The 27,801-nt window shown below is 46.1% G+C and overlaps 1 long non-coding RNA gene and 1 pseudogene across 6 annotated transcripts in view; one reads left to right on the top strand and one right to left on the bottom strand.

Moving 5' to 3' along the window:
* The window catches only part of LOC311587915, a 37,436-nt gene extending 9,877 nt beyond the window's left edge, over nucleotides 1–27,559 (top strand). For all 5 annotated transcript variants that reach the window (XR_014775999.1, XR_014776000.1, XR_014776001.1 and 2 more), the window contains 3 exons: nucleotides 11,430–11,517; nucleotides 25,832–25,901; nucleotides 27,395–27,559. This is a non-coding gene — a long non-coding RNA (uncharacterized lncRNA). The remainder of the gene's footprint in view (nucleotides 1–11,429; nucleotides 11,518–25,831; nucleotides 25,902–27,394) is intronic.
* LOC311588211 (large ribosomal subunit protein uL10-like) lies at nucleotides 14,091–15,266 on the bottom strand (annotated as a pseudogene). The gene has a single exon. The product of its transcript is annotated as a large ribosomal subunit protein uL10-like (transcript).
* Nucleotides 27,560–27,801: the final 242 nt, after the last annotated feature.

The raw sequence follows: 27,801 nt of genomic DNA, 5'->3' as shown, positions 1-27,801 counted from the left end.
CAAGAGCTGGGATTAAAGGTGTGCGTCACCATGCCTGGCTTTCTTTCCACAGGGTTTCTTTGTGTAACAGATCTAGCTATCCTGAAACCCGCTCTGTCCTTCTTCTCATCCTTTTTATGCAATCCCCTCCTCCCCCAAAAGGCAGAGTCTCTCTAAATAGGCTTGGCAGTGTTGCTACTCCCTGTGTAGACTAATCTAACCCAGAGTCACCTAATTCTGTCTCCCAAGTGCTGGGATTAAAGGCATGCACCTGTCCACCCTCTTTTTCTTTGTTTCTTTTCTTTCTTTCTTTCTTCTTCTTTTTGTGTTTTTGTTTGTTTGTTTTTCCAGACAAGGTCTCTGTGTAGCCTTAGTTGTCCTGGACTGGCTTTGTAGACGAGGCTGGCCTCGAACTCACAGCGATCTGCCTGCCCTTTCCTCCAAGTGCTGTGATTAAAGGTGTGCACCACCATGCCTAACCCTGTGGAAGCTTTTCTTGAAGATGGAATAAATGCCAGAGCCCTGAGATGGGGCAGGGTGCTCTGAAGAGAGGCTGCCGTTGTTGCTTTTGCTGTTGGTTGGTTGCAGTTTGTTGCGGTTGGTTATGGTTTGTCAAGTAGTTGTACACAAAGAGATGAGAAGAAGAAGTTGAATATCCTGATGGCAAAGGTCAAATGTGCTCCAAGGAACCCTAAGCCCCTGATCAGCAGGGAGTAGTCCAAAGACGTCTATGCTCCATTTCCCCTTTAACCTTCTTTCTTGCCTACCTAGTGTTAGGGGCCTTGGAAGGGTGGAGAAGGATGGTAAATACAGGAACCCAATAAAGGAGTAAAAAGTCTGGCTACAAGTAACAAAAAGGCTTTTTGTTGTTGGTTTGTTTGTTTGTTTTAAAGAATTATTATGTATATAATGTTCTGCCTGCATGTGTGACTGCCACCCAGAAGAGGGCACCAGATCTCAGTATAGATGGCTGTGAGCCACCACGTGGTTGCTGGGAATTGAACTCAGGACCTCTGGAAGAGCAGCCAGTGCTCTTAACCTCTGAGCCATCTCTTTTGTTTTTGGTTTTTTGAGACCAGGGTTTCTTTCTCTGTGTAGCCTTGATTGTCTTGGACAGCATTGTAGACCAGGCTGGCCTTGAACTCACAGTGATCTGCCTGCCTCTGCCTCCAGAGTGCTGGGATTAAAGGCCACCACACTTGGCTCAGCCCCCTTGTTGGTTTTGTTTTGAGACTGACTGGGTCTCACACAGCCTAAGTTTCCATTGTGCTTGCTAGATAGCTAAAGATGGCCGTGGACTCCTGACCGTGCATCAACCTTTCAGGTGGTTTGTACCACCATTCCCAGCTTACTGTGTTTTGTTTTTAACACCTTTTAACATTTATTTTGCGTATGTGTGCATACACTTGTGCCATAGTTCACATTGTGCCACAGTACCTGTGCAGGTCAGAGCACAACTTGTAGGAGTTGATAATATCCATTTACCATGTGGGTCCTAGGGAAGCCAACTCAGGTTGTCTTGGCAGCAGGTGCCTTTACCTGCTGAGCTATTTCAGTAGCTTTATGTTTTTCAAAACGGTGTATTATGTAACCTGGACTGCCCTGAAGGCTCTATCTTTTTGCTTTAGCTTCCAGAGCACTGGGATTACCTGTGCTTCAACATGCCTGTCTGGTTAACAGTAATAAAGATTTATTTAAACTAAAGATTCTAGGTGTGTGTGTGTGTGTGTGTGTGTGTGTGTGTGTGTGTGTACACCCATGAGACTGGGTAGGAGGGGTGTGTTTGCATGTGGTACATGTGGTGTTTCTGCATGTGTGTTTGGAGTATGTGCACTTGTGTACACATGTATAAAGCCAGAGAAAGTTTTTAATTGTCCTCTTTTTTTCAGTGGGAGGGGTTTGGGACAGGGTTTCTCTGTGTAGCCTTGGCTGTCCTGGACTCACTTTGTAGACCAGGCTGGCCTTGAACTCAGATCTTCCTGTCTCTGCCTCCCTGAGTGCTGGGATTAAAAGCATGCGCCCCCACTGCCTGGTGATTGCCCTCCTTATCATTCCCTGCCTTATTTCTTTTAGGTAAGGTCTCTTCCTGAACCCAGAGCTCTTTTGAGCTAGAATGGCGGCCAGCTAGCACCAGTGATCTTCCTTCCTGTCTTTTTCCTGCAAAGTCCTGGAGTAGAGGGCTTCATGGGAGCAGGCCACGCTGTTACATAGGGGCCTCATGCTTACACAGAACTCTGAACCCCCCAGCCAGTTCCCCAGCTCCTGGATAGAGGGTCTTAATAAATATTTCCTTTTCTGTGTATGCAAGCAATCCTTGTACTGTACACGAAGGAATGCAGTACTAGAACTAGATCCCAAACTGCTCGGGGAGCCGGGACCTAGGTAGGTGTCCTTGTTAGTGTCTGTCGTCAGGTGACACAAACTAGAATGGCGGATGAAGGTACCTCAGTTACAGACTGGCCTCCGTCAGGCTGGCCTCCGTCAGGCTGGCCACCATCAGACTGGCCTGTGCATGTGTTTGTGAGAGCATCTTGGTTGATGGGAGGGCTCAGCCCAGTGTAGGCAGATGGGCCTGAGCTGCACAGGAAATCCAGCTGAGTATGAGCAAGTGAGTGAGCAAGCAAATTCCTTTACAGCTTTTTCTTTAGCTCCTGCCTGAGTTACTGCCCTACTTTCCTAAATGGTAGACTGGAAGTAGAAGCTAACTAAACTCTGTCCTCCTAATGTTGTTTTCGTCGGAGTGTTTGGTCAGACGGTTCCTTTCCTTTAGTGACGGTGTGAGTAGGACTCGTACAGGACGAATGCCAGCTGCCGGCACAGGAGACTTGACCAGACCCTGAGCTGAGCACCTCGTGGAGCTGCTCTTACTGCCACTTATGTTGGTACCTGAGAGGCAGGGTAGTTGAAGATTGGGAATGTCGGCCTCTTACACAGACCTTTCCGTTTTATCAGTAACGGTGGCCCTGAGCAGTTACGTGGAATGATGGTAATAGTACTGCTCTCTCACGGTAACTGTGGTGTGCAGACCGCATGGCCAGGTACAGCGCTGGGATAGTATTTAGCAAGTAGGATGTACTGCACCCAAATGTCTGTCAGAATTACCGTGTAGTTTTTAGAGACCCAGAGAACATACGCCACACAGCATGTAAGGGATGGACTGGAGTTTGTCCTGGGTAGTTAGACTTCAGAGCTTTTTATTTGTTTTGTTTTTTGTTTTTTGTTTTTTGTTTTTTGTTTTTTGAGACAGGGATTCTCTGTGTAGCCTTGGCTATCCTGGACTAGCTTTGTAGACCAGGCTGTCCTCAAATGCACAGAGATCCACCCGAGTGCTGGGATTAAAGGCGTGTGCCACCACCTCCTGGCTTGAGCTTTTGCTATTAACCGTTCTCCTGTATCACTTTTGAGGGTGCGAGAGACTGGACCAGAGATGTGTCCTGCTGAACTTGATGAGTTTTGGGTGTGTGTGGATTCTGCTCCTAGCCTTGCTTTGTCTTTGTCTGCCTGTGCCTCTGTTCTGATTTGGTTCTTCCCCAGGTGCAGAGAAATGAAAGAGTGCTTGGTTGTTGAAGGGTGGGTGTTCCTGGGCCAGAAATGAGAGGTGTGCCTTAGTGTTCTAGTGTTCTTTGCACTAGAAGTAGGACCTTGTCTCTGTGTTTACTGTTGTTGTTGTTTTGATTTATGTGCGTGTGTTAGGCACATGTGGGTGCAAGAGGAGGCCAGAAGTGAATATTTGGTCCCTCTGGAGATGGAATTACAGGCAATTATGAGCCACCTGGTGTGGATGCTGGGCACTGAACTCGGGTCTTCCACAAGAGCAGCCAGTGCTCTTAGCCATTGAGCACCGTCTCGTCAGTGTCTCGTCTGTCTAGGTGCAGCTAGTAATGATGAGAAGCAGATCCATCAGTGTGCACCCCGAGAACTCCACTGTGGGCTTCATATGGATTTGTCTCTTTTAGTCCTTAAGCCTTGGGAATAACACTCTTGTTTTATAGTGTGAAGAGGCTTAGGAGGCTCACTTACCACCCTGTAAGTAGTGGTAGAGTTGGGATTTGAGTATAGTGCTCTGGCTCCAGAGTCCCTGTACTTAACCTCTGCACCCTGCTGCCCCCGCGGAAAGTATGTAGTGCTGGCTCAACACCTCGTATCTGAGATACTAAGGACTAAAAAGAATTTTATTTCTTTTTTTCACTATTTGCAAGTTTTCTTTCCTTTTTCTACCTCTTTCTCTTCCCTCCGTTCCTCCCTCCCTTTTTTTCTTCCTTCCTTCCATCCTTCATTTCCTGTTGAAAATCCCCTAACCCCCAAAACTCAAAAAGTATGTTGTATGGTTGTGTGGCTTAAGAGGTAGTAGTAACCGGGTGTGGTGGCACACACCTTTAATCCCAGCATTGGGAGGCATAGAGTTCCAGGACAGCCAGGGCTATTACACAGAGAAACCCTATCTCGAAAAACAAAAACAACAAACAAAACAAAGCAAAAAAGAGGGAGTAGTGGACTGGCTCAGTGGGTTAAAAAAAAAAACACCATCTTCCTTTGTTTTTAAATATTGCAGGGCGTGGTGGCCCATGCCTTTAATCCCAGCATTTGGGAGGCAGAGGCAGGCGGATCGCTGTGAGTTCAAGGATAGCCTGGTCTACAAAGTGAGTCCAGGACAGCCAAGGCTACACAGAGAAACCCTGTCTTGAAAAACCAAAAAAAAAAAAAAAAACCAAAACAACAACAACAACAAAAAAAACGTATATATATACTGTTCTCTCTGCATGTGCACCTACACGTCGGAAGAGGGCATCAGATCTCATGTTGTGAGCCACCATGTATTTGCTGGGAATTGAACTCAGGACCTCTGGAAGAACAGACAGTGCATTTAACCGCTGAGCCATCTTTCCATCCCCAAAACCCCCATTTTTCTTTTCCTGAAAATTGGGAGAGCCGGGCGTGGTGGCGCACACCTTTAATCCCAGCACTCGGGAGGCAGAGGTAGGCGGATCGCTGTGAGTTCGAGGCCAGCCTGGTCTACAAAGTGAGTCCAGGACGGCCAAGGCTACACAGAGAGACCCTGTCTCGAAAAACCAAAAAAAAAGAAAAAAAAAGAAAAAAAAAAAAAGAAAATTGGGAAGATTTTGACCAGTAGGAGTAAAATTGGCCTATACTGTGCTTGACTTTGTCCCAGCTTACACCTAGGACTTCCCTTTCTTTTACCTTCTTGTTCTCATGTAGTGAAGTGCTAGCCTAGAGGGGCTCTGAGGTCCTTTTGAATGCTGACTGATCATAGGAGGGCAGCACTGCTCAGCACCTGAGTGTGCATTGAGGCGCAGAGGATGCCCACTTCAGGGCAAGGGATGAGTCCTCTGAGCAAGGCAGCTCTGGCTCTTTCTTGAGTCTGGTTGCTAAGGCAACTTAGCCTCTGTTAGTAACAGCCAGGGACACTTTGGCTGCGGCTTGGGAAGGTTAGCTAAAGCAAGCAGGTCATCCGCACCCCCATCTTTCCTTTCTGTGTCTCTTCATACTGTTGATTTTGTACCTTTGTGTGTGTGTGCAGTGCTGTTTTAAGTACTTGACTGTTACCCTATAATATCTTCACAATAATCTTATGAGAGTACTGACTGCTAAACAAAATTTGCAGATAACAAAGTCCAGGAAAGTAGAGTTATATTGTGTTCACATTTGCTCAGATGGTAGTGTCACTTCTGTGCCTCTAGCCTCTGGATTATATTGCCTGGCAGATCTGAGTGTTGCCAGTGACTTTTGAGTTCAGGATGGGAACGTGGGATGTGTTTAACATCGTCTCTTGTCCCTGATCTGCTGTCTACTTAGGCATGCTCTCTACTCTTCCCTGACAGATGCCCATCCTGATTCTGTCCAGTGTTCCACAGATGGGGGAGGGCATCACTTTACTTAATTCATTTTTATTTTTGAGGTGGTTTTGCTATGTAGCTCAGGCTGGCCTGAAACTCTCGATCCTCCTGCTTCAGCCTCCCTAGTGCTGGGAATATAGGTATGTATCATCATGCTGATTTATTTCCTGATAATACTGCTTTCATTGGCAAAACGTTATTTCTCTCTCTTGGTCCTGCTGCCTAGCCCTTCTGTCTTGCCTCAGCTCTCCTGAGTGCATGGAGTCATCATGATGGCAGGCTTTATTTATTTTATTTTTTGAGTTGAAGTTTAATTGAGGCATCTCATTAATTTTGGGTAGCCTAGAACCCCACAGTATTAGTTCCTCTTCCATTGGCAGCCTTAACATCTCCAGGCACACTCGTAGTCTCCCCATGACTTTTCTTTTGTTTTCTTTCTTCTTTCACTTGGGTCAACCAGCACAGAAGTCCTCTTACTGCTAAACACTTTGCAGATGAAGCCCAGCAGATGTGTGTCACTTCTTGTCATTATTCATGTGCAAAGTCTTTTCCACCTTGGAGAATGAACTGGAATGTGGAGTCCTTCCCAGCTCAGAGAATGGGTGGAGGTGGAGGCTTTCGGTTTCACAGAAGTTGGGGAGTTGTATTGAGGGCTCTCCTGTGCATTTTGAGAAAGTCACAAAATGGCTGGAAGTTATTAGGGCTCTTGGCAAGCTGCATTTGCTTCACTAGGCCACTAGGTGTTGAGCAACTCCCACACCTGGGCAGCAGGGACTGCAGTGCCAATGGCAGAAGTCACAGCTCACCTCACGGAAAGGTGTTTGGGTGCTGAGATGTAATCCTAATATGCTTTGTCTATTTTGGCTTTGTTCTAGTTTTAAATACTGGGTTCAAAAGTTCTTAGAGTGTTTTTCATACAAGAAGGGCATACATAGTGTGTGTAAATTAACAATTTTTAAAAAAAGATTTATTTATTATTAGGTATACAGTGTTCTGTCCGCAGGCTAGAAGAGGGCATCAAATTTCACTATAAATGGTTATGAGCAACTATGTGGTTACTGGGAATTGAACTCAGGACCTTTGGAAGAGCAGGTGGTACTCTTAACCATTGAGCCATCTCTCCAGCCCATGAATTAACAATTTAAATGGAGGGCTAGAAAGATAGCTCAGTGGGATCCCTGGGACTCACATGGTGGCAGGAGAATCATCTAACCAGCTCCCACAGACTGTCCTTTGACACATGGCATGAGCACCCCCTGCAATAAATAATAAATTTAAAAAATTAAATAGGTGATGGTGGTATACTTGTAATCCCAACCTGCAGGGAAGCAGAGGCAGGTGGATCTCTGTGAGTTCGAGGTCAGCTTGGTCTAAGTGAGTCCAGCACAGCCAAGGCTACACAGAAAAATCCTGTTTAGGGAAAAAAAAGAAAAGAAAGTTGGTCTACAAAGTGAGTCCAGGACAGCCATGGCTACACAGAGAAACCCTGTCTCAAAAAATCCAAACGAGAGCTGGGCGTGGTGGCGCATGCCTTTAATCCCAGCACTCAGGAGGCAGAGGCAGGCGGATCACTGTGAGTTCGAGGCCAGCCTGGTCTACAAAGCGAGTCTAGGACAGCCAAGGCTACACAGAGAAACCTTGTCTCAAAAAAACCAAAAAAACAAAAACAAAAAATTCAAAAGAGAAAAAAGAAAATTAGGTTAAACAGTGCAATCCTGTTAAACATTAATCCTATCTTTGTAGTGTAAAAAAAAAAAATCAAAATCAAACATCTTCTGGCTTCTGGAATATATGACGTATTATGTAGTCTTCCTATTTGGCATTGCACCATCAAACTGCATATTCCTAACTGTAACCTCTCTGCCTCTCATTTCTTCCTCTCCAGCCTCTGACCACCATCCCACTGTGGGCTGTCATGAGGTCATGTTCCTGCTTTCCATGTCTGGGGAAGATCACACAGTGCCTGCTTTCCCTGTCTAGCTTGTATCACTTAACAGGATGCTCCCCTGCTTCAACCATGTTGAAGTTTAGGCAGACTTAAAGTTTAGGGTTTTTGTTTTGTTTTGTTTTTTTGTTAAAGATTTATTTATTTATTATTATGTATACAATGTGCTGTCTGCATGTACTCCTGCAGGCCAGAAGAGGGCACCATATCACATTATAGATGGTTGTGAGCCACCATGTGGTTGCTGGGAATTGAACTCAGGACCTCTGGAAGAGCAGTCAGTGCTCTTAACCACTGAGCCATCTCTCCAGCCCCTTAAAGTTTAGTTTTATTGAGTGAATATAGTATGATTTACATTTTCTTCCCTGTTCCCTCCCTCTTACTGCCCCACTTCCTTTCCTCTTTTAAACAATTTTAATTTATTCATTTATTTATTATTTTGTTTCTCTTTGAGCTGGGCATGGGACAGACCCAAGTCCTCATGAATGCTAGATAAGCATTCTACTGGAGAGCTGTAGCTTGCATTATGTAGTTATTGTCAGTGGTGCTGTAGTGAACATGGGTATTGATGTCTTCTGTTCTCAATAGGTTCTTACATCTTTCTGCCTCAGCCTGACAAGTGCTGGGATGATCTGCATGTCTCACCATACTTGGCCCCTGTGTGAATAGTATCTTCCACAGTTTTAGGATACTCACTACTGATCACAGTCTATAGAACAGCTTTCTGGTATCTTGGGTTTCTAGTGATGGAGATGAGGTAGCAGTGCCAGTGCCAGTGGCCTGTGCTGGCTCTTCTTCAATCCCTTGTGAGAAGTAGCCCATTACCGCTGGAGCTTGTGAATTTATTTGTTTGTTTGTTTTTCTTTTTTTATATTTTATTTAATTTTAATTTATGTCCGTTCATGTGGGAGTGTCAGATCTTGGAGTTACAGACAGTTGTGAGCTGCCATGTGGGTGCTGGGAATTGAACCCCGGTCCTTTGGAAGAGCAGGCAGTGCTCTTAACCACTGAACCATCTCCCAGCCCTGTTTGTTTGTTTTTCAAGACAGGGTTTGACTGTCCTGGACTCGTTTTGTAGACCAGGCTGGCCTCAAACTCACAGCGATCTGCCTGCCTTTGCCTCTCGAGTGCTGGGATTAAGGGTATGCACTACCATCCCCAGCTGATGTGTGCCTCTTTACAGTAACCCTGATTTAAGAGTTTAAACCTTTTCTTGGTGCAGGTGTTTTCCAGTCTTCTTATGTCATAGGCAAGGAGACTGAAACTGAACCCAGAAAAGCGAAGTGATGTGTCTTGAGTCACACAGCTAGCCATGATGGAACCCCAGGCACTACCACCCAACTCCCACTGAGCTGTACTCTGATGCTGTCATTCTATAGCAAGGGGTCATTAGGAATACATTGAAATGTTTTTTACTGAGACAGGAATTTTGCCAGCCATTGTAGGGACTCAGGAAGATTTTACACTTAATATGTGGCCCATGTGAAGGAACAAGGATCCCTGTGCCCTGATGTCCCAGAAAATGGGTCTACCTTGAAATCCTCAAACCCAGTAAAACCACAAAGTTTCTTCAGCTTTGGAGAATAGAGGTATTGAGTAGCCTGGAGCTAGATAAGTGTGATCCTCCCCTGCTGTAAATCCTGGACAACCTAATCAGCTGCCAAAGCTTGGAGACAGACACCATAAACCGTGTCTTATCAGTGGTCTGGTTTCTGTTTGAGTTCCAGCCTGGGACTCTTGTGATGGGAACCACCTGTTCCTGGTCTGTTGAGCTTTGGATTTCCCCAGTTCTTCTGTCCTTTCGGTTTTGAAATGAAACCTGCCCTATTGGGCGAGGTCAGGCCCAAGAGGACTTTGACAGCTCACACCAGCTTTTTCCCCCCCTAGAGCCAGCTGGTATGTAAGCTTGTGATTCGAGAGGTGTTGAATCAGCTATTGGGTAAGGTCTGGGCAGTGTCATTTCTTTGGGTAACCAGGAAAACACAACCAAATATGTTAGATGCTCAGGAAGCTGAAAGTTAAGAGTGCAGTCGCCAGAGGGCTGCACAACCTCAGCCTTGCTTTCCGAAAGAGAACCTCTCCCACCCCAGGTTTCTCTGTGCAGTTAGCCCAGACTGGCCTTGAGTTCCTAATTCTCCTGCCTCAGTCTTTAGCATTAGGATTACAGATGTACACCACCATGCCTTGCTACAAAAGGGGTTTGGTTTGGTTTGGTTTTTTCGAGACAGGGTTTCTCTGTGTGTCCTTGGCTGTCCTGGAACTTCCTCTGTAGACCAGGCTGGCCTGGGACTCCGAGATCTGCCTACTTCTGCTTCCCGAGCACTGGGTTTAAAGGTGTGTGCCACCACCTGGCTGCTACAAAAGGTTTTATCCCAACTTCTTGTCTCATCTGTGGGCTCTCCTTTCTAACCAAGTCTCTGGCTTCTCTCTGCTGCTCCGCTGTCTCTGCCCTTCACCAGAGCCCGGGTCTTCATTTAACTCTTGTAAGCCTGGGTCACCCTGACTCAGTAGGTTGCCCTAGCCTCACTTCCATTTCTAGTACTCTAGAGCTGCTTTTCATCCATAGACTCCCTTTCCCCTTTGTTGTTTCTGCTGGAACAATGCCAACTGGGCCTGGCAGCGATGGTGCTTGCTGTTAATCCCAGTATTTGGGAGGCAGAGGCAGGTGGATTCCTGTGAGTTCGAGGCCAGCCTGGTCTACAGAGTGAGTCCAGGACAGCCAAGGCTACACAGAGAAACCCTGTCTTGAAAAACAAAAACCATACCAACTGTTCCTTGTCCTGGATGCCAGCATGTTTTCCCTTCCACATTCAGAGGCCCCAGCTGAGGATTGGTAGCCAAGATTAGCCTGGGCCCAGAGGTTCAGGATTGAGTATGGCATTGGTAGGCTGTGTTAATGTGTTCAGATGTAGGCACCATGAAGGCCATGTTGGATGGGAGGGACAGGAAATGCAGTACCTAAAGCAGGTGTCTTTTGTAGCCTTCTTCCTCTGCTCATTGTGTTTGGGGATGGAGTGTAGCTCAGTGGTGGAGCATTTCATCCCCAGCACCACAAACAGCAGCGTGCTTGGAATTTAGTAATTTATATGACATATAGTGATCTTTGATTCCTTCTCACATTTCTGTTCCCTAGAGAGTATGCTTGGAATGTATGAATGGAGAAAAAAAATATTTTTTTTCTGTTTTGATTTTTTGTTTTTTGAGACAGGGTTTCTCTGTGTAGCCCTGGCTGTCCTGGAACTCACGCAGTAGAGCAGGCTGGCCTCGAGCTCCACATGTGATACAGGTGTTATGTACCATTCTCATAATTCCTACTTTGCCTCAAGAATAGGCCACTGTGGGGGAACACACCTTGTAATCCAAGCACTCAGGGAGGCAGAGACAGCTGGATCTAACTTCAAGGCTGGGCTGATCTATATAATAGCAAGCTTCAGGTCAGACACTGTCTAAGAAACAAAATAACAAAGCGTAGGCCTCAGCAGTATCCATGCTAATAAATAGTCATTTCATTTTCTGTGGCTGCTGTGTAGTATTTCATCAATTCGTGGTGATGTGTTTAATTTAGCTGCTTCCCTATTGAGAGACATGAAGGTTTTTCTCAGTTTTAGATGATGCTTACTGTGATTTAAATGTTGGTGTCTTGTTCCTAGGCATTGAATTCAGCCTTCAGCAAGCTTCAGTTACTACCTGCACATGGATGATTTACAGTCTCCAGTTGTTCACAGGGAGAACTTAGTGGTGGGTATCTGGTGTGTGTGTGTGTGTGTGTGTGTGTGTGTGTGTGTGTGTGTGTGTGTGTTCACATTGTGTCGGTATGTGTCAAGGTCAGAGGACAGCTTTTAGGATTTGGTTCTCCTTTCACCATGTGGGGCCTGAGGCTGAACTCAGGCCATCTTGCTTGGAGGCAAGTGCCTTTTCCAGCTGTGCCATCTTGTTGGTCCCTCCTCTTTTATTCTCGTTTGTGTATATAAGTGTTTTGCCTGTGTGCATGTAGGAGCACCCATGTGCATGCCATGTGTTCTTTGAGGCAAAAAGAGGTTATTGGATACCTTGGATCTAGAGTTACAGTGAGCTGCCACATGGGTGCTGAGAGCTGAACCTGGGTCCACAGCAAAAACAGCAAGTGTGCCATGTGGTAGTGGTGCATACCTTTGGTCCTAGTACTAGGGAGGCAGAGGCAGAGGCAGAGGCAGGTAGGCCTTTGAGTTTGAGGCCAGCCTGGTCTATAGATCGAATTCCAAGACAGCCAGGGTTACACAGAGAGCCCTGTCTCAGAAAAAAGAACAACAAAAGAGCAGCAAGTGCTTGGAACTGCTGAGCCATCTCTCCAGCCCATAACATTTGTTATCCTTTGTATAGCACTTGTTAGTACCTAGACTTCTGGCTTACTTGTGTATTTGCTTATAGTCTCCATGTAGAGTTATCCTTGGCTTATTGTCACTGTTATTGGATCACCTTTGGTATTCAGGATGAACCATCTAACTTGCTTGAGTCACTGAATCATTTTCCTGACACTGGAGAAGGGTGGCAGGGACTTTCCCTAGAGGGGGCCTGCATGCTGAAAGGCAGAGGATGAAGATAGAATATTGCTCCCATGGTTGGCTAAGAGAATCAGTAATCAGCAAGGTAGGAAGTAGAGGCCTAAAGGACGACACGAACATGGTTGAAACCAAAGGCTAAACCCTGAGGTCACCTGAGAACAGGATGGTAGAGGGCTAGGCAGGCATCTCAAGACAAGTCATTGTAGCCACAGGGATCACTGAAACAATTACAGCCACCGTCACCTCTCTCTCCCTTTCTCCCTTTCTATATCCTTTTTTGTTTACTTTTTTTTTTTTCCAGACAGGGTTTCTCTGTAGAACAGCTCTGCTTGTCCTGGACTCGCTTTGTAGACCAGGCTGGCCTTGAACTCAGAGATCCACCTGCCTCTGCTTCCCCAGTGCTGGGATTAAAGGCGTGCACCACCACACTTGGCTTTGTTTACTTTTTAAAGCATTTATTGTGTTTGTATGTGTGTGGAGGTGCACGAGTGCCATAGTGCATGTGTAGGAGTCATAGAACAACTTTTGGGAGTTTGTTCTCTATTTGTGACTTTCCAGCATCAAACTCAGGTCCATCAGGCCAGAGAGATGGCTCAGAGGTTAAGAGCACTGACTGCTCCTCCAGAGGTCCTTGAGTTCAATTCCCGGCAACCACATGGTGGCTCAAACCATCTATAATGTGGTCTATTGTCCTCTTCTGGTGTGCAGGAGCACATGCCAGCAGAGCACTGTATACATAAAAAATAAGTAAATTTAAAAAACACAAAACCTCAGGTCCATCAAACTTGGCTGTAAATGCTCACTTTTACTTACTGGCCCTTTCTCAACTGTAGAGGAATGTTAATTCAGAACATGGCTGTTCTGGCAAGAGATCACAACCAAAGACCTTCTAGTTTTGTGTGGTCTGGCCGGAATACAAACACACCTTCAATCCAGGAGACAGAATCAAATGATCTGAGTTCAAGGCCAGCCTGGGATAGAGCAAGTATTAGGTCCAGGTGTGGTAGCACATGCCTCTAATCCCAAACAATGAAGGTAAAGTTAGTTTGTAGAAGGAAGCACCCATGTTTGAAAATAATGTCTAATTGAGTGGCAGAAAAGGTCACAAGTCAGAAGATTTGACAGAATAGGATATGCCCAACTCTCAGGAGAAGAGAGAGGAAAGGGAAGCTACTTATGAGGCAATTTTTTTCAGCGAGAGGAGGCAGTTTTACCAGGACAGTAATAGAGAGATGGGGTGCAGAGAGAGAGAGCTCAGGTAAAGATGGAATGAGTTAGAGAATGCGAAGAAACCAGCAGATTAGAACAGATTGCTGGAGTTAGTTTGAGGCCAAGTAGAGCATTTCCAGGCCGAGAGAGAAGCCAGAGTAAATAAGTCAGCTGGAGAAAGGTTTGAGCCAGAACAGTTGAGTTAAACCAGCCAGCCCAGATCTCAGAAACAAGAAGAAATGGTGAGCTTGTTAAACAGTAAGTCTCAGAGTCTGAAAACATCCTAGGCTAGGTTATATTATACGGAGGCTACAGGCTGCTGGGACCAGGATTAGGCCCACAGAAGGAGATAGTAAAATTCTAAGACAACAATTGTGACAAGAGAATAAAAGTTATTTTTTTTTTCCTTCAAGACAGGGTTTCTCTGTGTAGCCTTGGCTGTCCTGGATCCGCTTTGTAGACCAGGCTGGCCTCGAACTCACAGTGATCTACCTGCCTCTGCCTCCTGAGTGCTGTGAGTAAAGGTGTGCACTACCACCGCCCGGCATAAAAGCTACTGTTACACTCAGCATTTTTTTTTTTTAAGAGAAGTATGCCTTTATTCCTGTGTTTCTCAAATTAAGCTGGCTGAATTGGCTGCTTTGAGAGGTGATTTAGTCAAAGAGACCAAATCCCAGATCCCCATCTGATTCCTCAGACTCTGCCTTGGCTTCAGCCTTGGCTGGGGCAGCAGGAGCAGCCGTGGTGGCTGCAGCAGCAGGAGCAGCAACCACAAATACAGACGGATCCGCCAAAAAGGCCTTGACCTTCTCAGCAAGAGGGAAGGTGTAGTCAGTCTCCACAGACAAAGCCAGGACCCTCTTGTACCCACTGATGATAGAGTGTGGCACCGAGGCAACAGTTGGGTAACCAATCTGCAGACAGACACTGGCAACATTTCAGACACCCTCTAGGAAAATCGAGAGTGCAGAGTCAGCTCAGTGATGCCAAGCACTTCTGAGTTATAAATGCTGCCATTGTCAAACACCTGCTGGATGATCAGCCCAAAGGAGAAAGGTGAGATGTTGAGCATGTTCAGCAGTGTGGCCTCGCTGGCTCCTACTTTGTCTCCGTTTTTATCAGCTGTACATCTCTCAGAATTTGAATGGTGCCTCTGGAGATTTTAGTGGTGATGCCCAAAGCCTGGAAGAACGAGGTCTTCTCATGCCCCAGACCTGTGTTCTAGGCTGGCACAGTGACCTCACAGGGGGCGATGGTGCCAGCACAGGTAGCCGTGGGCACCTTATTGGCCAGCAGCATGTCCCTAATCTCAGTGAGGTCCTCCTTGGGGCACACAAAGCCCACATTCCCCCGGATGTGAGGCAGCAGCTTCTCCAGAGCGGGGTTGTTTTCCAGGTGGCCCCTAATAGCCTTGTGCATCATGGTGTTCTTGCCAGGTGGCCCCTGGTGGCCTTGGCCCATCATGGTGTTCTTGCCCATCAGCACCACAGCTTTCCCTCGAAGGGACATGCGGATCTGCTGCATCCGTTTGGAGCCCACATTGTCTGCTCCCACAATGAAACATTTTGGGTAATCATCCAAAAGTTGGATGATCTTAAGGAAGTAGTTGGACTTCCAGGTCGCCCTGTCTTCCCTGGGCATCACGGTGGTGCATCAGGGATTGCCACGCAGGGTTCAAAGATGATGTCACTTTAATGAGGACGCCTGGAGAGAGAAGCCTTTTTTGTTTTTTCTAGACAGGGTTTCTCTGTGTAGCCTTAGCTGTCCTAGAACTCTCTTTGTACACCAGGCTGGCCTCGAACTCACCAGAGATAAGCCTCTGCCTTCCAAGTGTTGGGGTTACAGCCATGTGCCACCATGCCTGGCTCCTTTCTCAGCATTCTTGTCTTTTATTTAATTTTTCTCTTTCTTTCTTTTCTTTTTCTTTTTTTTCCCTTTTGTTTGTTGTGATTTCTCTTTTCTTTTTTGTGTGTTTGTTTTGGTTTTTCTTTTCTTTTTTTTTTTCCTTTTTGGTTTTTCAAGACAGGGTTTCTTTGTGTAGCCTTGGTAGTCCTGGACTCCCTTTGTAGAACAGGCTGGCCTCGAACTCACATTGATCCACCTGCCTTTGCCTCACTGATTGCTAGAATTACAGACATATGCCACTATGCTGGACTCATTTTTTTTCTTTTTTTTAAAAAAAGATTTTATTTATTTATTATGTATACAGTGCACATCAGATCACATTATAGATGGTTGTGAACTACCATGTGGTTGCTGGGGATTGAACTCAGGACCTCTGGAAGAGCAGCCAGTGCTCTTAACCACTGAGCCATCTCTCCAGCCCCATCTGGACTCATTCTTGCCTTTTAATCTGGACTGAACTTTTGTCATATAGGAGAGATCTGGTAGTTAACATGCAGGGCTTCAGGGAGAGTGCCTGAGGCTCGCTGTACTTGGTGTTCTGCTTCCTTTAAAGTTCCCAGAAACCCATCTTTCCTTTTCCCTCCTCAGTCTCTGCTGCCAGGAACCTATTTTGTGTTGTTGTTGTTATTTGGCTATTTATTTATTTTTCTTTTTAAAGTATTTATTTTTATTTTATGTGCACTAGTTTTTAGCCTTTATGTCTGTGTGAGGGTGTCAGGTCTTGGAGTTATAGACAGTTGTAACCTGCCATGTGGTTGCTGGGAATTGAATCTGGGTCCTCTGGAAGAGCAGACAGTACTCTTAACCACTGAGCTATCTCTCCAGCCCATATTTGGCTGTTTTAGAGACAGGATTTCATTATGTAGCTCTGGCTCTATCATGGAACTCATGTAGATCAGGCTAGCCTCAAACTCAGAGATTCTTTGCCTCTTGAGTGCTAAGATCAAAGGCATGTACTACCACACCTAGCCCAAACATTTTTCTTTTTTTTTTTTTTTGGTTTTTCGAGACAGGGTCTCTCTGTGTAGCCTTGGCTGTCCTGGACTTGCTTTGTAGACCAGGTTGGCCTTGAACTCACAGCGACCTGCCTGCCTCTGCCTCCTGAGTTCTGGGATTAAAGGCGTGCACCACCATGCCCAGCTCGCCCAAACATTTTTTAAAGATATATTTTTATTTTATGTGTATGAGAGTTTGCCTACATGTATGTCTTGGGTACCATGTGAGTTCAGGACCCCGGAGGCCAGAAGAGGAAGTCAGATCCTCTGGGACAGTTGTGAGTTGCCATATAGGTGCTGGGAACTTAACTTGGGCCTTCTGTAAGAGCAACAAATATTTTTAACTGAACCCTCTCCCTAGTTTCTACGGTTTTTTTTTTTTTTTACCCTTCTTGCCGCAGTTTATTCAGGAACCTGGACTACCAGAGTGACCGTTTCTACAGTTTTTTAAATTACATTTTTAATTTTAAAATGTTAGGTGTGTGTACCATTGTATATGTGTGGTGGTCAGAGGGCAGTTTCATGGAATTAATTCTCCTCTTCTGCCATATGGGTCCTGGAAATAAAACTGAGGTTGTCAATCTTAGTGGCAAGTGCCATGTCTGTTGAGCCATCTCTCCAGCTCCTTAAGGCAGCAGATTCAGCTAGCTTATCTTTTAGACAATTATTCCATGTTTACTTAGCTGTTTTGTGTGCATGGAGTGGGGTGGGGTGGCATGCAGGTGCCATAGTGCACTTGTGGAGGCTGGAAGACAGCGTGGATCCTTGGGATCAAATTCAAATGGTCAGGCTTAACCCTGCCTTTACTTGAGCCAGTGTGTAAGCCTCTCAGCTAGTTTATCTTTAAATATGGCTCCTCTGTGGGTGCGTGCGGTAGTCTTTGTGCTCCTTTAGGTGGTTGGAGGGATGGAGTGTTTCCCAGACTACCTCCTTCTGATCCAGACTTAGGAGCTGGCCTCCACAGGAGCTTAGGGCTGGATTGAATCAGAATCTGAAATTGCTCTCTGAATTTTGAGGAAGGACATGAGAGGACTAGCTGTTAGTGGGAGTCTGTCAGTGAAGCACAGGAAGAAGTAAGAGGCCAGGCCTTGGTAACACATGCCTGGGGAGGCTGAGGCAGGAGGGTCTGGGCTAGCTAGTGAGATCCTGGTTCAGTAGTGTAAGAGGGGCTTGCCGCCCGTTGGTGGTGGGTCTCAGGCTTGCAGTAGTCTTTGTAGTTTATGGCAAGAACAGGGGCTCTAGTGTGCCAGAGAGGCCTCTAGGAGGTGTGCTGCGTGCTTTCTTGTGCAGCCTGGACTCCTGTAAGCTTAGAGGAGTCAGAGCAGGAACAGTGCTTGCTGAGACAGGGTATGCTCTCTGGAAGGTTGGGGACTGTGATGTGCATGGAGAGCCCAGGCAGGTCTTCTGTCCCGTGTGAAGCACATCTGCCCTCCAAGCAGAGAGTGGCCCTGGTCGGTCACTGTTGTTGGTTTCCAGGATGCGCTGTCTTTGTGTACAGTTCCGCACTCCCAAGCTTTCTTTTGATGTCCCAACTTCTCCTTTCTGTTTAGATCCCACCGTCCACTCAGACTGGTATTCCAGATTACTAACTGCATCCCCAGCTTGACTCTAGCTGTGCACAGTTTACTAATACTAAGGTTGCGAGCCAGCTTGCTCTATTAGCTGTCAGGGCAATGATTTTGAAACTTAAAAAATTTTTTTAAACTTTTGCTGGACATGGTGGCACAGATCTTCAGTTCTAGTTCTCGGGAGGCAGAGGCAGGTGGATTTCTGAGTTTGAGGCCAACCTGGTCTACAGAGTGAATTCCACAATAGCCAAGGCTGCACAAAGAAACTCTTGTCTTGAAAAAACAAAACAAAATTTTAACTTTATTATTAAAAACAACAACAACAACAACAACAACAACAACAACAACAAAACAGCTGGGTGCTGGTGGCGCACGCCTTTAATCCCAGCACTTGGGTGGGAGAGGCAGGAGGATCACTGTGAGTTGGAGGCCAGCCTGGTATACAAAGCGAGTCCAGGATAGTTAAGGCTACACAGAGAAACTCTGTCTTGAAAAACAAAAACAAAAACAGTTGGGCGTGGTGATGCACGCCTTTAATCCCAGTACTGGGGGTGGGACTGAGGGGGGTGGGGAGGAAGGCGAAACTCTGAGTTGGAGTGTCCTCCAGGGCTATACAAAGAATCCCTGTCTTGAAAAGGCGCACCCCCCCCCAAAAAAAAGCTTGGAAATAAAATCACCCTGAAATTAACCAGACCCAAAGTCTATGATCTCAGAGAACGTCAATCAATTAGATAGGCATTAACCAGAAAATAGATATTGTATGTGCTTATCTGTCTGAAGCTGTGGTAGTGAGAGTGGAGGCTGGACGCAGATGTAGAAGTCTAGATGCTCAACTTAACAGGTATGGAGTGAGGACCAGGAATGTGTAGGCTGAGCATCCTTCAGATGATTGTGGTACCAGGCATCATCCGATTACCATATATCTGAGATGCACTGACTTCATGGCCTTTGTCAGTTTTTTACCTGTCAAGGACCAGCAAACTTTTTTTTTTTAAAGGCCTGAAGAGACGGCTCGGTGGTTAAGAACATGCACTACCCTTCTAGAAAACTGGGGTTCAGTTCCTACACTCACTTCATTCAGGTAATTCACAGCCACCTCTAACTCCAGCTCCAAGGTTACCTGAGACCTCTGCCCTCCACAGGCACCAACACTCACATGCACATACCATACCCCATAATAACAAAATCAGCCGAGCGTGGTGGCGCACGCCTTTAGTCCCAGCACTCAGAGGCAGAGGCAGGCGGATCGCTGTGAGTTTGGGGCCAGCCTGGTCTACAAAGTTAGTCCAGGACAGCCAAGGCTACACAGAGAAACCCTGTCTCAAAAAAAAAAAAAAAAGAATAAATAAATTAATTAATAAAATAAAAGAACCTAGGAACTTAGTGTGTGTATCATATGATTAGTCAGAGAAAATTTAAGAGGTAAAGGAGCCAAGTAAGCAAGTCAGGGCCCTCTGGAGGAAAGAAGAACATTTCTGGATGGGATTTAAGAAGCATGCACGGGGGCTGGAGAGATGGCTCAGTGGTAAGAGCACCGCCTGCTCTTCCAAAGGTCCCGAGTTAAATTCCCAGCAACCACATGGTGGCTCACAACCATCTATAATGTGATCTGATGTCCTCTTCTGGCCTGCAGGTGTACAAGCAGACAACACTGTATACATAATAATAAATAAATCTTTTTAAAAATGCGTAGACCAGCTATCATAGAAAGGGGCTGAACCCAGGTGCCTGCAGGGAGGGCCTTGTTGTCATCTCCCACTGCACACCCGGACTTCCTAGACTTAGCAGAGACTTTGTATCAGGAGACAGGTCTTGTGTTTTGTTTTGTTTTTTGTTGTTTTCTGGCCTCAAAACTGCCCAGCTCAGAAAGCAGGCTTAAATGCAGACCCTGGATGCTGCCCAGCGTAGTTGAGACTCGTCTCTAGGGTTGTTGTATGGTTACCATGCTCTAGTGAAGGACTTCCTCCTCCAGTCTGGCTTCCCACAATCCCTAGGCCCTCTTTCACGTTGCCTCAGTTCATTTGAGTCCTCCTTTAGGATTCCTGTCTTGAGGGCTGGAGAGATGGCTCAGAGGTTAAGGGTACTTGACTGCTCCTCCAGAGGTCCTGAGTTCAAGTGGCTCACAGCCATCTATAATGTGATCTGAGTCTCTCCTTGCAGCTGGACGCCTAGTACGCTGGAGGCAGGCAGATCTCTGAATTTGAAGCCAACTTTCTCTGTAAAGTCCCGGCCAGCCAGGGTACACAGAGAAACCCTGGTCTCTAAAAACCAGGGTGGGGAAAAGAGGGAGGGGCCCTCTCCTTGCTCCCTGCACAGGGCCTCAGTTTAGAATCAGTAGCCTTCTGGAATTCCTCCACAGCCTCCAAGGCCTTCAATGTCTGCCCAAGTGCCACAGTGGCACAGTGCTTTGCTCCTTTTCCCTCCTCACAGTGTAACGTAGGCTGGTTGGTCTCTCATGATCCTTCTGCCTCAGCTACCCTCATGCCACAATAGCCCAGCTTCGTTCCTCTCACAGAGGCTTTTCACCTGTGTTGTGATGTCACCTAGGAAAGAGATAGATCATACTGTTCATTTTAGAGATCGCAAACTAGAGCGGTTGATGGGAAGGAGAGTGCTGACCCCAGTCCTTTAGCACTGGGGCTGGGGAGAAGGCTTGACAGGTCAGAGCCCTGACTGCTCTTCCAGAGGACCTGGGTTCACTTTCCAGCACCTACATAATGGCTTGCAGCTGTCTGTAACTCCACTTCCAGGTTTCCAGTACCCCACCCTTTTCCTACCTCTTTAGACACATGTAAATGCAATAAAAACATTATATAAAATAAAAAGAAGAGCCAGGTGTGGTGGCACACGCCTATAATCCCAGCACTCGGGAGGCAGAGGCAGGTGGATCGCTGTGAGTTCGAGGCCAGCCTGGTCTACAAAGTGAGTCCAGGACAGCCGAGAAACCCTGTCTCGAACAAACAAAAAACAAACAAAAAATAAAAATAAAAAGAAGAAAATAACAAACTCAGACAACATGTCCTAGGTCACTCAGGGATCATTACATAAGAGGGGGTAGAAAGAGTGTCAAGATTGTTGGGAAGACCAGAACAAAAAGGGCCTTTTGTTGTTTTTGTTTTTGAGACAGGGGTCCACTCTCTCTGTCCCTCCCTCCCTGTCTCTCTCTGCCCCCTCCGCCCTCTGACTTTTATTTCTTTTCTTTTTTAAGATTTATTTACTTATTTAATGTGCATGCATTATTTTGTCTACATTCTATCTACAAACCATAAAACGGCGTCAGACAGTTGTGAGCTGCCATGTGGGTGCTGGGACTTGAACTCAGGATCTTTGGAAGAGCAGTGAGTGCTCTTAACCACTGAGCCATCTCTCCAGCCCCCCCCCCCCCTCGCCACAGCTTTTCAAGACAAGGTTTCTCTGTGTACTTTTGACTGTCCTACAACTCTCTCTGTGGACCAGGCTAGCCTCAAGCTCAGAGATCTCCCTGCCTCTGCCTCCCAAGTGCTGGGAGTAAAGGAGTTCACCACCACTGCCCAGCCTTAATCTCAGTTTAAGTTTTATTTATTTATTTTGTAATTCTGCTAAGATTTTATTTATTTTATTTACAAGTGTTCTATCTGCTTGTAGGCTTGCATGCCAGAAGAGGGCATCAGATTCCAGTATAGATGGATGTGAGCCACCATGTGCTTGGTGGGAACTGAACTCAGGACCTCTGGAGGAGCTGACTATGCTCTTATCCGCTGAGCCAACTTCCCAGACCCCTCATTTTTTATTTAAAAAATTATTATTATTGTGTGTATGTGAGTGTGTGGAGGTCAGAGGACAACTTGTTATGCAGATTCTCTTCATCATGTGGGTTCTGGTGATTGCAGTTAAACTCAGGTTGGCAGGTTTGGTGGCATGTGCCTTTACCCACTGAGATGTCTCATTGACTCCCGTTCAGTTTTTCTTACAACAGTGTCTCTTTTTGTAGTTTAGACTGCCTCATCCTCTCAAGTGCTGCAGTTGTAAGCCATTGCACTTGGCTCCAAGCAGCTTCCTGGACAGCTCTAGTGAGGACATCCTGCATTTCTGGGGTAGCTGTGGCAAAGCAGTGGGTATAGGGGTCTGTGCAGGAATCAGCTTTACCAAAGTAGCGCATGGCTTGTGTGGAGGAGGGGTGATAGGAGCAGTTAGGCTAGGCCTGAGACTTGCGCTCACCACCCACAGCGGCAGACACTTGTATGCTCCTCCCCTCTGGCCTATTGCCTTCTCACAGTGTGTCAGCCTTGCTTCCTGCAGACATGTGGAGCTCAGGAGGGGAAGAAATAAGGAGCTAAATATCCTGGCTTCACACTCTAGGGACCTTAGGGAGTTGTGCTGCTCGGGACCTGCCTTCCTCATCCCGCCCAGCTGGCTGAGGGCTCCACCTTCACCTTCTTCCGCTCCTGTTTCAACGGCAGCAGTCTGCCTGCTGGAAGAGAGGGCGCATCGGGGCTGTGAAATAACTTGAAGGCTTTGCCTTTGCTGTCCTTACGTCCTGGAACACAGTGGAGGTGGAGGAGGTGGGTAGGGGGCCACTGGCATGGCGCTCTGCTTAGACCTCTGCTAATATTTCTGCCTTTCTATGTGTGGTTCCTCTCTTCCAGCTATTAGTAGATTATGAGCATGCTCCCTACTGTGATTTTTTTTTTTTTTTTTTTTGCTTGTCTTGAGCCCAGGTGTAGCCCAGGTTGTCCTCAAGCTTGAGATCCTCCTGCCTGGTCACCTGTTGGCTAGGATCACAAGCAAATATCACCACATCTGACTGATTTTACTTATTTATTTGACAACATTTTTTCCGCCCTCAGGCTGTGGTGGCACATGTATTTAGTCCCAGCACTTGGGAGGTAGAGGCAGGTGGATCTCTGAGTTTGAGGACAGCCTGGTCTACACAGTGAGTCCAGGACAGCCAAGGCTACACAGAGAAACCCTGTCTCGAAAAACAAAGCAAAACAAACAAACAAAAAAAGAAAATAACTTCCTTTGCAGGTGGATGCCAAGTGTAGATAGCTTCTGGGTTACGGGTGGGAACCCATGCCCAGTTCCCCACCTAGCACTGGGCCTATCTGGGTGATGGCTGGTTCTATTTATTTACTTACTTACTTATTTCTTTTGGTTTTTAGAGACGGTCTCTCTGTGTTAGGTTTGGATTCGCCCTGTGCCCTGTGGCTGATTTTATTTAACTTGACTGTTAAGATACCTTTTGTGGCTGGAAAGATGGCTCAGCCCTTAAGAGCGCTGTTTGTTTTTCCCAAGGACCTGAGTTAGTTTCCCAACACCTATAAGGTAACTTAGAACTGGCTGCAACTCCCACTCCAGGAGAACTGATGTCCGATGTCCTCTTCTGGCCTCCTAGTACACGGTACACATGTGGTACACAGACATCATGCTAGCAAAATATCTATACACATAAAAAAGAACAACAACAAAAATCTTTAAAGAACAACAGTGACGGGCTGTAGAGATGGCTCAGTGGTTAAGAGCACTATCTGCTCTTCCAGAGGTCCTGAGTTCAATTCCTAGCAAACACATGGTGGCTCACAGCCCTCTACACTGGGATCTGATGCCCTCATCTGGCACGCAAGTGTACATGCAGACAAAGCACTCAGAATACAATAAATAAATAAAGTCTTGGGAAAAGAAAAGAACAGTTACAGGCTGAAGAGATGGCTCAGAGTTTAAGAGCACTGGCTGCTCTTCCAGAGGTGTTTATTAGTTCCCAGCAACCACATGGTGGCTCACAACCATCTATAATGTAATCTACTGCCCTCTTCTGGCCTATGGGTGTATATGCAGGCAGAACACTGTATTCATAATAATAAATAAATAAAATCCTTAGAAAAAGAACAACAGTTAACACCTTTTCATGCCTGGGATCATGGCACAAAACTTGAGAGGCAGAGGCAAGAGGATCTCTGTAAGCTCAAGGCCAATCTGATTTAGATAGCCAGTTTTAGGCTACAGAGGAAGAACCCTGGTAACAAATAATAAATAAACATAAAACAAATAATCAAAAGGCATCTTTTTATGTCGACAAGTACAGAATAGATTATAGGGAGCAAGTAAAGTCCTAAGTGAATGTGTACTGTTGACATGGGCAAGGACCAAAGCCTCGGATACATGGGAAACTGGTACAGCCTTCTCCACGTGGGCCAGGCTCGGAATTGGCTAAGCTTTCTTCCTCTGGCGACTGACCAGAGTGCGCAAGCTAGCAGCTGCAGCTTGCTCCTCCCTGATGTTTACGCAGGTGACTGCTGTCCTACAGACTCCTGTGGAGGTCAGCTCCTTCCCTCCTGTGCTGTACCAAGGACAGGCTCTAGGATTCCAGGTGCAGCTCCTTCAGGGAGGGCCCAGCCTGCCTGACCCATCTACCCTGTCTTCATTCCCTCAGGGCCCTGGTCAGGGGTCCAGAACCAAGTGTTGTGGGATGCAGCAATAGAGGGCTGGATTATTTCACTGAGTGGTTGCATCATAGTGCGTTTGTCTCATCATGTTTAATCACTCCATCTCATGTTGTTTACAGGACATGCTCTGGCCCTCAGGATTTTAAAGTTCCTATATCTGTCTCTTCCCTCTTTATCTGTAACGTTTTATACTGTTTAATTCATTACACACTTTTTCCATTTGTTTATTAAAGGGGTACCTTTCCAATAGGCTCCAAGCTCCAGGCGGAGAGCTTTTCTCCTCCTTTTAAGGTACTTCTCAGCACCTGTTTGCAACAACGCTTCATATGCACTCGATGCTTAAGCACTGAATGGCTGAATGTAGACTTTTAGTTGCTATATTTTGGGTGTTATGCACAAAGTGTGCTGGTATGTACATCTCTGCACCCCTGTCCGCTGTTGCCTTAGGAGGGATTCTAAGAAATGGAACAGCAGAGTTAAAGGATATGCACATTTACCACACCAGTTCCCGGAACCAGCTGTGCTCAAGAATGGCACATAGCTGTGATCCCAGCAGTCAGGGCATGGAGACAGGAAGATCAAGAATTCTAAGTTAGCCTTTGCACATAGTAGGTTCAAGGCCTGCCTGGGCTACATTAGGTGGTATCTAAAAACCAAAACAGAGTTGGGGGGGGGGGTGGTGCACACCTGTAATCGCAGCACTTGGGAGGCAGAGGCAGGCAGATCTCTTGAGTTTATGGCCAACCTGTCTACAAAGTGAGTCCAGGCCAGCCAGGACTGTTACACAGAGAAACCCTGCCTCAAAAAACCAAAACCAAGATGGAGTTGGGCAGTGGTGTCGCACGCCTGTAATCCCAGTACTCAGGAGGCAGATGCAGGCAGATCTCTGTGAGTTCAAGGCCAGCCTGGTCTACAAAGTGTGTCCAGGACAGCAAGGCTACACAGAGAAATCCTGTCTTGAAAAACCAAAAACCAAATCAAACAAACAAAATCCCCAAAATGAAACAAAAATCTGTCTTTCATTTGTGGTTTCCAGGCTTTAGATACATAAAATCATGGATGTAGGTAGGGTGTGTAAGGCTCTCCTGAATGTGGGGTAAGAAATTGTGGGGTAGTGGTGGCAACTGTGCTCCATATACAGTATACTTTTGTGAAAATGTCCCATGTGACACAGTACCACATATGATGAGTGTATGGGCACAAAGTAGTTGATTTTGACATGGTGTCTCACTGAATAGCTTTGCTGGCCTGGAACTCACTGGGTAAACCAAGCTGGCTTCCAACTCACCAAGATCCACCTGCTTCTGCTTCCTGAGTGTTGGGATGACAGGTGTGCACCATTGTGCCTTGGGGTTTCCTTGTGGTTCTGAGAATACTGAGTCTTGTGTTTTCATGTGTTCCCCGGCTGACAGGTGGAGACGTGGTCTGGATACACTATTCAGATACACAATGTGATTGTGGGGCAAGATTGCTTGACCCTGGGTAAGTCATTTACCTTCCTGTGCCCCTCAGTCTTCCTGGCACCCATTTGAAGGGATTTAATCAGGTAGGCCAAGGAAAATGGTTAGACTAGTAACTGAGACGGTTACTCCAGTAAGACTGTTTTGCTTTTTTTTTGGGGGGGGGGGGAGTGTTTGTTTTTTTCCAGAGCTGAGGACTGAACCCAGGGCCTTGTGTTTGCTAGGCAAGCGCTCTACCACTGAGCTAAATCCTCAACCCCTGTTTTGCTTTTGTAGTGCTGGTATCAACCCAGAGCTTCACTTGTGCTGGGCAAGTGCTAGTAAACATGGTTTGGTTTTCATTTCTTTGGCTGTAAAAGGTTGAACAGGGAGGGGTCTGAGCTTGTCTCAAACTCAAAGCTCTGTAGCTAAGGATGACCTTGAACTGATCCTTTTGTCTATCTCCCAAGTGCTGGGATTACAAGCCTGCCCCACCATTTCTGCCTAATCATCCTTATGTGTGCACACTGAACCGCTTCCCCAGGTTTTGATTGTTTCTCCTTTTATTTTTATTTTTATTTTCTGAGACAGTGTTTCTTTGTGTAGCCTTGGCTGTCCTGGACTCACTTTGTAAATGAGGCTGGCCTTGAACTCACAGCAATCCGCCTGTCTCTGCCTCCTAAGTGCTGGGATTAAAGGTGTGTGCCACCATGCCCGGCTTTCTGATTATTTCTCTTAACACTCGTGAACTATGAATTATCCATGTGTCTTTCAGCCTATCTTATGCAGTTTTCTGCATGTAGATTTTACATTTTTTGGCATTCCAATATTTTCCTTTAGTCTTTTCTGCTACAAGACCAGTGTTGAGTTTTTAAAAAAATGTGTTTTTCTATCTTGAAATTATGAAAGTGGCTTCTTGTTCAATTTTTTGTTTTTGTTTTTTGAGACAGGGTTTCTCTGTGTAGACCGGGCTGTCCTGGAGCTCTCTTTGTAGAACAGACTAGCCTTGAACTCACAGAGATCCTCTGCCTCCCAAGTACTGGAACTTCTTGGGTTTTTTTTTTTTTTTGAGTATTATATGTATTTAACTTATTAATTTGAATTCTTCTTTTTAAAGATTTATTTATTTATTATTTATACAGTGTTCTGCCTGTATGTACACCTGCCCACCAGAAGAGGGCACCAGATCTCATTACAGATGGTTGTGAGCCACCATGTGGCTGCTGGGAATTGAACTCAGGACCTTTGGAAGAGCAGACAGTGTTCTTAACCTCTGAGCCATCTCTCCAGTCCCTAATTTGAATTCTTAAATTTCAACAACTGTTTTCTATGGATTTCTCCCGCCCCCTACCCCCAGGGACTTCTCTCTGTAGCCTTTACTGTCCTAGACTTGCTTTGTAGACCAGGCTGGCCTCAAACTCACAGCAGTCTACCTGCCTCTGCCTCCTGAGTGCTGGGTCCCTATGGAATTTATTGTTAGGTTGAGAGTGATTAAGTATTGTGTCTTGATCTTTTTTTTTTTTTTTTTAATTTAAGGGCTGGAGAAATTTTAAGAGTGCTTGCTGTTCTTCCAGAGGACCAGAGTTCAGTTCCCAGCATCCATACCTGATGGCTCCAGGGAATTCAACACCTTCTTTTTGGCCTCCTCAAGCACCCACACATATGTGGCTTACACACACACAAAAGTAAAAGTAAAAGAAACCGGGGGCTGGAGAGATGGCTCAGAGGTTAAGGGCATTGTCTGCTCCTCCAGAGGTCCTGAGTTCAATTCCCAGTAACCACATGGTGGCTCACAACCATCTGTAATGTGATCTGATGCCCTCTTCTGGCCTGCGAGTGTACATGCAGGCATAGCACTGTATACGTGATAATAAAATAAATCTTTAAAAAAAAAAAGTAAAAGAAACCTTGACAATTGTTTTTATTTTTATTTTGTGTGGTGT

This window comes from Acomys minous (genome assembly GCF_964271855.1).
Source record: "Acomys minous genome assembly, chromosome: 17".
Taxonomy (NCBI): Eukaryota; Metazoa; Chordata; class Mammalia; order Rodentia; family Muridae; genus Acomys; species Acomys minous.
This window is presented reverse-complemented; position numbering and strand designations above follow the sequence as displayed.